The following is a 10,514-nucleotide window of genomic DNA, read 5'->3' on the forward strand; positions in this document are numbered from 1 at the left end:
ATCTTTGAAAAGGATAAAAGCCCAGTGTTATCATTCGCTTGGGTGAAATCCCTGCACACTGCGTAACTAATTGCGTGTGAGAGTCAGCTCCATCTGAAGGATGCGGGGAGAGGAACCAGAGTGTTTACCTACTTGTGCTTTTCGGATGATTTTACCTTTCTTAGAAAACCGAAGGAAAGGGGAAGCCTACAGTCTTCTAACTCTCAAGAAAGTCTTTAAACTTGGTTATGTGATAATTGGTAATTAGGGGGTGGGAGTAAGTATGAACAAAAAGTTCTTCAATGATTACAAAGTCTTTCCTACCAGTTGAATATAAAAACTAAAAAGTAAAATAAGTGCAAAGAAAATGAATTTGTATACTGATTTAAATCAGCAAAAAAAAAATAATAAAGAGCAAGTTGCTAAAGTGTCAACATTATCCTTCAAACCAAGAATCTACAGATTATGATTCTTAACTGAGGAATGACTACCATTAAGACTGTTTGGATGTGAGAAAAAAAGTAGTTCTAAATCCTAGAGTCAGATAGATCTGGCTTCAAATCTCCAGCAGCTACTCAAAAACTGTGTGGACTTCAGAATATACATTAAATACCTTAGTCACAGAAGAAATCTTCCTAAGCAAATAAGGAAAGGTATAGAGGTAGCTTTTGGTCCAATTAACAAGAGAATAATCAATTCTTGAGAAGCAGCAGAACCTGGGCATTTCCAAGTTCCTTAGCAATGAACAAAGGTGACTTTTCTCTGAAGCTCTGCCATTAAGTGTCTCAATTTCTTTAGGAGTTCAAAGTAATGTTTATGTGGAGGAGAGGCTAACATCCTGGACCTCTCATTAGGCTGAGCATGTTGAGATGGAGCTTGCTGTGTAGATCCATGTGAACTTTGGGCCACACATCTAGGAGAGGTGAAAGTCTAGGCAGGTCGGGGAGAATGCCCGAATGTAGGGCTGTAATAATTATTTTTCCTTTTTCCTGTATAGCTAGGTTTTCCTCATCATAGCAGTCCTTCAGGTCCCCACTGTGCATCCCTTCTTATCAACCTTGGTTGATGATCTCCTGCTATTGATTTTCAGTCTTGTGAACAAAACACCAAGTAATACCAAATTATCTAGTTCCTTGCTCTTATAACTATGCCAAAAACTCCAGCTAAAAAGACAATTCTTTCTTTCTCAAAGAGTTGAAGGTGACCAGAGTTCAGCTTAGGAGACTTTAGCATAGAAGTCACAAATGAGCTCATGTTTAGGGGGAAAAAAATCAGTTACCCATCCTGACACATAATCAGAGACAGCATCTATTGTTTTGCAAAGCTCAAAAGTGACCAGAAAAATAGTTGTAATACTAGGATTTTATAAGAGTTTATGCCTGCATTGTTCCAGATTGCTATTGGGTTCAGCCATCACCAACTCAGAGATGGTGATCTGCTGTAAAATTCGAAATGGATGTATAACAGGAAGTCCCTTCTTCCACACGAGGCAGAGAGAAGGCACTAAGAATGCTGAGAGCACATTGACACTCTCCTATGTATCAAGAAACAGCTTTATTTATCTCAACAGGGGAAAAAATGACTAATAATGTACATTTCTATGCTGGTCATCCATTCTTCCAAGTGCTAATCTCAGTTTGTAGGTGAAACCTAGTGTTAATTTTCATTACTGCCTGGCCTACTCCTTTGAGGAAATCTTTCATTCTTTCACTCCCAGAACATTTCTATCATTTCAGTGGCAAATAACAAGTCAAGGAAAATTCAACATAAGCAAACAAGAAGTACACAAATAAGTGAATTTTAAAATTTTTCATTTTGGGTAATACTTTTTAGCAAGATTTTTACCCTTCCCCTTTTCCACTGTGATGCTTTGTTACAGTAAGCCTATTATTTCCACACATTGGTTTAGTGCAAGAAAGCAAGACACTTATAAAGGTCATTAGCGTGTTTCTGATTTGTTAGTTATTTGGAGACCTTGTCAGTTCTTTTCTTCTGGTTAATCTCACCTCCCTGCAATCATCCAAACTAACAGTGTAAGACAAAGGGTTGCAATATCAACTGCCTACAGGTAATAAGAAAGAATGAGACCTCTCATGTAATATAAAACAGGGAAACAATGGAAACCAGAGGGTATATGACCTTCCATAAGGACCAGAAATCCAAGTTCAACGATGCCAGGTCTTCCTATTGTTAAAGGAAGATGGAATTGAATTAGTAACTAAAATGTCCTGTGTTTTCATTGTGGGCAAACTATTTTAAGCTCTAAACACTTTTCGGGTGATGTGAGTAGTGAGAGGGAGATGACCTACCTCACATCCCATTTGTCAGATGTGCACCTCCTCCTCTCACCCTCCACATGCACTTTTTACCTCCTTGACCAGACACAAACCCTTGTCTGCCTGGGGTCAGTTACTGTTAAAGATCGTGAAGGCATCAGATTGGAGAAAGATATACAATCTGACAGGCCAAGTCTTGGCAAGGATGAATGGAAACAGCTTTGACTATACGATTTTTGGAGTATAACTTGGAACGGTCATAGAGAGTGGTGGTCCAGCAGGGCCAGTGTGTATTTTAAATATATGTACTGTAGGATTCAGCATTTCTACTTCTTGGCACATACTCTAGAGACAGAGGTTACACATCTCATAAAGAAGTATATACGGCGATCTCTGTTGGTACTTACCAAAGACAGACTGTGTGTTGGTGGCCATCCAGTGCTCCCCCTTCCAAACAGCACTCAGGTTTCCCTCCTGGTTGTTATTTCCCTTGGTGTCCAGGCCCCTTGAGTTAGTCAGGAAGTCCAGTCCTCCCACAAGGAAGTGGATCCGGTTTCTCGGAGTCCTTATAAAAGCGGATTCTCGCAGATCCTTTTGTTTGTTTGCATTACGCTTGTCTGCTCAAGGGTAAATTTGCTTAATCTTGACTTTGCCAATAGTGTCCTCTAATGTAGGACTTTGACTCTAATGGAATGAAGAAGGATAAGGAAAAATGGTTGTAATTCATTGCAGATTATGTTATTGAGTTGTTCCTACTCATTTGCTATCTTGCCTTGTTATTTCAAAAAATAATCAACTGTACCCTAGATATTTGAAATAACAGAAAATCTTCTAATATAATGCTTTTAAAACTTTTTAGAGTTGATTTCTGATGCTTATGAGCAAAGACACAGAACTTAGGCACCATGATAACCTACCCCTTTTATTGTGGTTTGACCCTGACTTCTGGCTTTAAGTCAACAGACTACTTCCTCCTCCCTACCTCGCATATTATATAGACTCCACTGACAGCTGTCCAGACAGCTCTGTCCCCTGGATGGCCCTGCATGGGACTGACACCAAGCATCTCCCTCAGAGCTCCAGAGCTCCAGGACCAGCCTTTTGGCCTCTGATCCAGAAAGATTTAGGGTCCCTGTTTCTGTCAAGGAAACTGGGTCAGGAGAGGAAGCTCAGGGCATCAAGAGCAATTACCTTAGGAATGAGAAACCACCTTCTGCCCTGACTGAGAGTCCAGTCCAGGACAAAGAACATCTGTATATGCTAACTGTAGATTCTCATTAGCAGACACCACTTCATGGGTCTTGGATCTGATTAAGAGTTGCCTCTCCCTCTATGCTTAGATGATAATATAATTTATGACAATAGTAATATTCACTTTATTTTAGATTTATTAAACCACACTGGCCTGTTAAACATCTGTCATACATTATCAAACTTGTGACTTGCATAGGTCAGGTATACGTTTGACTTCAAAAAATAAGAAATAAAGGTAATGTCGACTTAAATGTTTGCTGCATAAAAAAAGAAGCCCTGAGGATGAAGGTAATTCTAGGTTTGTATGGCAATCTACTATGTCATCTGGGGCTCAGGTACTTTACATGCTTCAGGTCTGTCGTGCCCATTATGTGGCTTGCATGCTCACAGTTGCATTGTGGGGGCTGCTCCTCCAGTCATTGGAGTATAATGACTCCAGTCACCTGAGTTCCAGGCAAGAGGGAGATGGGAAAAAGCTGAAAGATAAGACCACCTACTCTGTTTAGTTTAGACATTTCCTTGGAAATTCTAGAGCCTTTAACTTAAAACACATTCGCTGAAACTGGGTCACATAGGCACCTTTAACTTTAAGGAAGTCTTGTAATCTTAGTATTTTAAGGTTTTTCTCTATAGTAGAGGAAATAAAGGGAGATGCAAAAATTGTTAATGTCCCTAATATCTGTATTAGTCAGGGCTTTTCAGAGAACCAGGGAAGCATAATCAATCAGATCTCTCTCTTTCTCTTTTTCCTCTTTCTGTAAAATCAATAAAGAAAGGGCAAACATGTTTAAGTTGAACGGATTAACATATAAAGGTTCTGTCTGGAAAATGTCCAGATATTGTTAATATAATGAGAATGGTTTGTGTGTCATCAATGTAATCTGGCAGCCAAGGAGAGTGGACTGGAATGTGTATGCATGAACAATGATGACATCAGTGGGGGTGGTGGACACCGTCGGGTGACCATGTGTACGGTGTGGCCATCACATTAAACATAACTGAGTAGAGCAACAAATATGCAAAAAATCTTGCATTAAGCTTGACCATTCCTAGCACAGATGCTTCAAAGATGGTTGAGACTCTGTTGAAAGTGATCCATGTTCTGGAAGGCCTGCACCAAGCAAAATACCTGAGAATGTTGAACGTGTACAGGCTGTAACCAACAAAGATCAGTGGCTGACAGTGAGAGAACTGGAAGCTGATATGGGGATTCCAAAAATGACTGTGTCTGAGACATTGACACAGGATCTTGACAGGAAGCATGTTGTGGCAAAATTTGTTCCATCACATCTGCTACCAAAGCAGGAGGCTGAATACTTTCTGGACAGAACTCATGTTGCTTCAGGCCTGAGTTAATCATCAAAACACTTAAATAAGTATATTATTAAAATTTAAAGCCAGAAATGACTAAAATAAAAACTTTTCAGGGAGCAGAGATGCAGGCAAGGAACAATGCAGTGAGAAATTGGCGTTTCTCATAACAAATCCACAGTTTTTTTTGTTTTGCTCTGCCATGTATTCCTTCAATAAATGTCTTTAGTAAAGGTGCTATAAAATGTGGCTATAAAATAAAAATTATTTTGTATAGAAATTGAACTACATTCATTAACTAATAATCTGAATGGCCACACTTACTATTTAACTGGGGCCATATAAAAATAATAGTATGGTGAGGTCCAAGTTTATTGCTCCATTTGTCAATAAAAAAATTGAGATTCAAAAATAGTAAGTAAATCCTCCAGGTTTACTCAGCAGTCAGGTAGCCAGTGACTAGGAGAGAAGCCACGTCCCTGACTCTGGGGTCACTCTTCTTCCCATCCCCACCACTGACAGAGGCATGTTCACTGCTACCACTCACAAGAACTAAATAATTTAAGACAAGTGTTAGGAAGAGAAAGCCATCTTTATCAGCAGGAACACTGACCTAAGATTTGAAACAGGCTGAAAATACAAATTGTTTCAAGATTCTTTTAATTTTCATTGTATTTTTCTATTACCATTTATCCCCGTTATAATGCTACCTAACATCAAACTATACTATAAGGCCATGGTAATCAAAACAGCATGGTACTGGCATAAAAGCAGACACATAGATCAGTGGAACAGAATAGAGAGCCCGGAAATAAACCCACACCTTTATAGTTAATTAATATTTGACAGAGGAAGCAAGCACACACTATGGGCTAAAGAGAGTTTATTCAATAAATGATGTTGTGAAAATTAGATACATGCAGAAAAATTAAATTAGACCACCTTCTTATACCACACACAAGTATACATTCAAAATGGATTAAAGACTTAACTATTAGACTCAAAACCATAAAAATCCTAGAAGAAAACATAAACAGTGAAATCTTGGATATTGCTCTTAGCAACATTTTTTTCTGATATATGTTTTCAGGCGAGGAAAACAAAAGAAAAATAAACAGATGGTGCTACATCAAACTAAAAAGGTTTTGCACAGCAAAGGGAACAATCAACAAAATAAAGACAACTGAATGGAAGAACATGTTCACTGATACATCTGCTAAAGGGTTAAAATTCAAAATTTGTAAAGAACTTATAAAGCTCAACACCAAAGAAATCCAAACAGTCCAATTAAGAAATGGGACCTGAATAGACACTACTCTAAAGAGAACATACAAATGGTCAGTAGACATATGAAAAGATGCTCAGTGTTACTAATCATCAGAGAAATGCAAATCAAGATTCTTTTAAACAAGTGCACATGTGAGCCACTGAGCCACAGAGCTTTCAAGATACTAGACATCAGTGGGACACAGTCCCAACAGTGGAAGGGTGGCAAAGATGCCATTCCATTGATCATCCCTGACAGAAAGAGATACTGGGATTAGTGGACCACGATAAGTCAGGTGAGTGTGGCAATGCTGAGATGCACAGAACAGCAGAGCCAAGGAATAGATTTCTCTCAGTAAAGTGGGGCCAGAGGGAAAAAGGATGAATATTACTGGTGAATAGCCTATAAAATAAGTAGCAGGAGCAGACCTGGCAGCCTGGACCACTCTCCCATCATTCATCACAGTACTCTTACTGGAAAAGAGAGTACATCTTTTCCATCCAGGGCTTTCCTGATTGTCTTGATGGAGGTTAAGGGTAAAACCTGTTTCATTGAGCTGCCTGCAGTGACGTTTGAACAGTTTCTTCTTGAAGATGAATTCAGAATGTGTATCTGATTTGCCTATTTATTCTCTCTCCCCCTCTCTCTCTCTCCCTCTCTCTCTGCCTTTTGTGCTGTATATCTGGCCCCATCGTGATTCTGTGAATCTCTGCACAGTTGTACAAACCGTGACTTGGGTTATACAACTACTTGCAGTATATATATGTTTTAACTTAATTTTATCATGGCGGCTTTTGATGAAAAGTGACATGGAAGTAGAATCAGATTTTGGATATGCCAAAGTCCTCTCATTCCCCTGCAGTCCACTTTGTCACCCACTGTTGAACAACAAAGGAAGGAAATTGGGGAGCTGTTCTGTAAGTAAGATCTCACAGATTTAAAAAAGGAAGAAAAGTAACATCTTTTTATTACCAATGTTTATCAAGGAACAAGTCTCATTATTGTTGCTCTGTTTCAACACTTGTTAAATCTTGTTCTGTTTCCTTCCTTCCATCCCTCCTCCTTCTTTCCTCCCTCCCACCCCCCTCCTTTTTTTTCAATAACATGAACAGGAAACCTCAAACTCAGAGCCTCCTAGAGGAAGTAACACTTAGCTAGAATGCCACATATAATTTAAAGTATTATTTTGGCTTTTTAAATCTTCAAGTTTCCTCCGTGTTGAGCCATGTATCAGCATTTCATTCCTCTTCATGGCTGGATAATATCCCATTGTGTGTGTGTGTGTTTACACACACATGCCACATTTTGTTTATCCATCTGTTGATTGACACAAGTTGTTTCTGTCTTTTGGCTAGTGTGAGTAATGCTGCTATGTCCGTTGGTGTCCAGGCATCTGTTTGAAATCCTGTTTTCAATTATTTTGGGTATATACCCACTTTCTTCATGAATCCTACACTTTAACAGAAAATAGCAGATAAATAGCAACTTTTCAATATTGCACTACTAGGAAACAAATTCTTTGACACAGGAGCACAAAATAGTCAAAAAGAACCAGGATGAAGGGAATTCTAGTAGAAAAAAGAACTGGCTTAGGAGAAATTCTAAATTAAGGGGTGCACAGCCCATTACAAGACAAAGAGAAATTCAGGAGTGCATAGAATAAGGGAAGAACAGGGGAAAATGACCTGGGATAACTTATTTCCTTTTCTAAATTCAAGTACTCATTCTGTGTAGTTATGTGGATAACGTACAATGTGCATAAAGCCATAGTACTGGGCCTGGAATATACTAAATATTCAACAAGCATTAGCACATGGAATTAAGAGAAAGGAAGACAGACATCAAGCAAAAGGTTGAGAAGGCTAACTATAGGATGAGAAAACAAGACAACCCCATCCATCCATTATTTCTATTTTAGTAAGTGTCCCTTTTCTGTTTTAGATTCATCTCTCACCAACAGAATAAAGCAAAATGAATCAGAAATCTAATATTTTTGATGCCTTCATGTAAAATTATGAAACAATAAAAATTAGGCTGACACTAAACACAAAATTTATACTTTTATTTCATAGGACCAAGTATCAGACAAATTATGAGTTTTGCTTTCTTGCAATGATTTATCCATTCCCACATACTCTAGGGTAAATGAAAGTATGGTTATGTGTTTATGTGTTCTGTGTTATGTAAAAATATACCTGCATCAAAACACATAGAATAAATATTATGCATGTAGAGTGAATATGAGCAACGTGACCCAAGTGAATATACTAGTTGAACTATGTAGTCCAAATAGAGTCTCAATATCATCATAAAAATTAAGAAATTTAAAGACTTTTTGTATTCTCTGAAAAACTTCAGTCATTAGTCTTAGAAATTGAAAATAAATTTATAGATTATAGTGATACTTCCCCCTAATTTAATGAGAAACAATCATCAAGAATGCAGCACTGACCAACACAGACCCCAGGAGTGAAAAAGAATCACATCATTCAGATGTTAAAACACATATAAAAGTGGAAATAATGAGTGTTTCAACTGTAGCTTTTTGGCTTGGAACTGATAAAAGATAACATTTTCCTAGAAGGAAAGGTTTTTGATGGACACCTACATTATGGAGCTGGTGATAATTCTGAGGCAGGTTGCAAGAACTGGGACTGACTTTGCCAGTTTCATAGCATCTCTTGGATCTGAGGACTAGAGGCTCAAGGTTCCTTTTAGAGCTCAGTGTGTTGTTGTTTTCTGATTAATGTATTTATAAGTTATCCCTTTCTACTTACAGGAGGAATTTGCAGTGGTTTAAAGCACACTTGGCTTCTGTCCCCACCAGCGCTGTGCTTTACCCCACTCTCTGAACTGGGGAGGAACTAGGGTGGGTTCTGTTGAGTTCCAAAGAAGGGCAGCTTGGGTACAAGTATGATGAGGGAAAGAAGAAAGGGGTTTTCATTTAGTATATCAAAACAGAAAACCATTTTTTTGAGAATTACATTTATTTGACTCAGTTTCACACTCCCACTGTAATCAGTATACACTGAGCAGTGCTTCGCACACATGTATGATTGCCAGGGTCACCTTGTTTTAAAAGCAAGGTGACCCTTCCTAGGCTCACGCTCCAGACCTTTTCCTCTGAGTCTGGAGTCAGGCCTGGGAGTCTCAATATTTAGCAAGCACCAAGATGCGTCTGCTGAGCTGGAACCCACGTTTTGAGAATCACAATTGAGTAATCACAATTGGCCAGTTGGTTTGTTGACCAATTCTCATTCCTTTCTCCCATCGACACTAACTCCTATTCCTACCATCCATTTGGTGAGTTTCAGGAGGTCACTAGGGGAAAGTCTTCCTGTAAGACTGAAAAACATCTGTCCCTGCTTCTCTCAGTGATTAGATGATAGGTGTAGAAGTAACACAGACTTGGAAGCTGAGATAGTATGGTGTTGTTCAATTACTTCAATGATATAAGAAGGCCCATATTACAACACAGTAACAATGGACAGTTGAAGACAGACACTGCTATTTGGAGAGGCCAAGGGACGGCCCAGGTCAGGAGGAGTAGGAGTGGCAGGACAGGCACAGCACGCATGGGTCCTGTTGCCGTGGTTCTTTCTGGAGCTGTCCATTGTCACTAAGAAATTGTTAAATCACATGCTCTTGGGAAAAATAATGTAATTAAGAAGCAAAATGTTAGGTTTATTCACCCAAGTCACAATGGGAAAGCAATGGGATTCAAAATATAAGAGAATCGAAGTGAAAATATAAGGATCTCGTTTCTCTTGTACCCACAGTCAGGCTGTGTGGGAGAGATGGGTGTGTGTACGTGTGTGTATATGTGTGGGGGGTGTGTATGCATGTATGTATATATGTGTGCAGGGCTGTGTATATAGTGTGTGTGGGAATGTGTATGTGTTTATGCATGTATATGTGTGGGTGCATGTGTGTGTGTATGTGCGGTATGTGTATGTATGTAGTGTGTGTGTGTTTATATGTGTGTGGTGTGTGATAGACTACCACATAGGATATTAGAGTCTTCTACATGCAGAGAATAAGCCAGATCAATGCTGATCAAGGGCTCACATCAAACATACAGCCTCCAGAATTGAACCTGCCATTTGTAAACCCTCATTAGAAAGCAGGAAGGATTATTTCTCAGATTACATGTATTAACTCTGTGTTATTTTAATTTCCAGTCCTCAATCACTTTCTACCACACCCTTTACTGCTCCTCAAAATCAATTTGCAATTTAATATTGTAGAGTCCGCCCAAAAAGTTACATTCTGTCACTCAAGTTGCAAGTGAAAGTCATTAGTGTTTGGAGCACTGAAAATCAAGGTGAAGCGTGAGGATCTGGCTTCATTTCTACCTACAGTCAGGCTGTGTGAGAGGGGGGACTGGCTTTAGGGTACGTGTGAGTGTGTGTGTGTGTGTGTGTGTT

Source organism: Phyllostomus discolor, chromosome 5 (genome assembly GCF_004126475.2).
Source record: "Phyllostomus discolor isolate MPI-MPIP mPhyDis1 chromosome 5, mPhyDis1.pri.v3, whole genome shotgun sequence".
Classification (NCBI taxonomy): Eukaryota; Metazoa; Chordata; class Mammalia; order Chiroptera; family Phyllostomidae; genus Phyllostomus; species Phyllostomus discolor.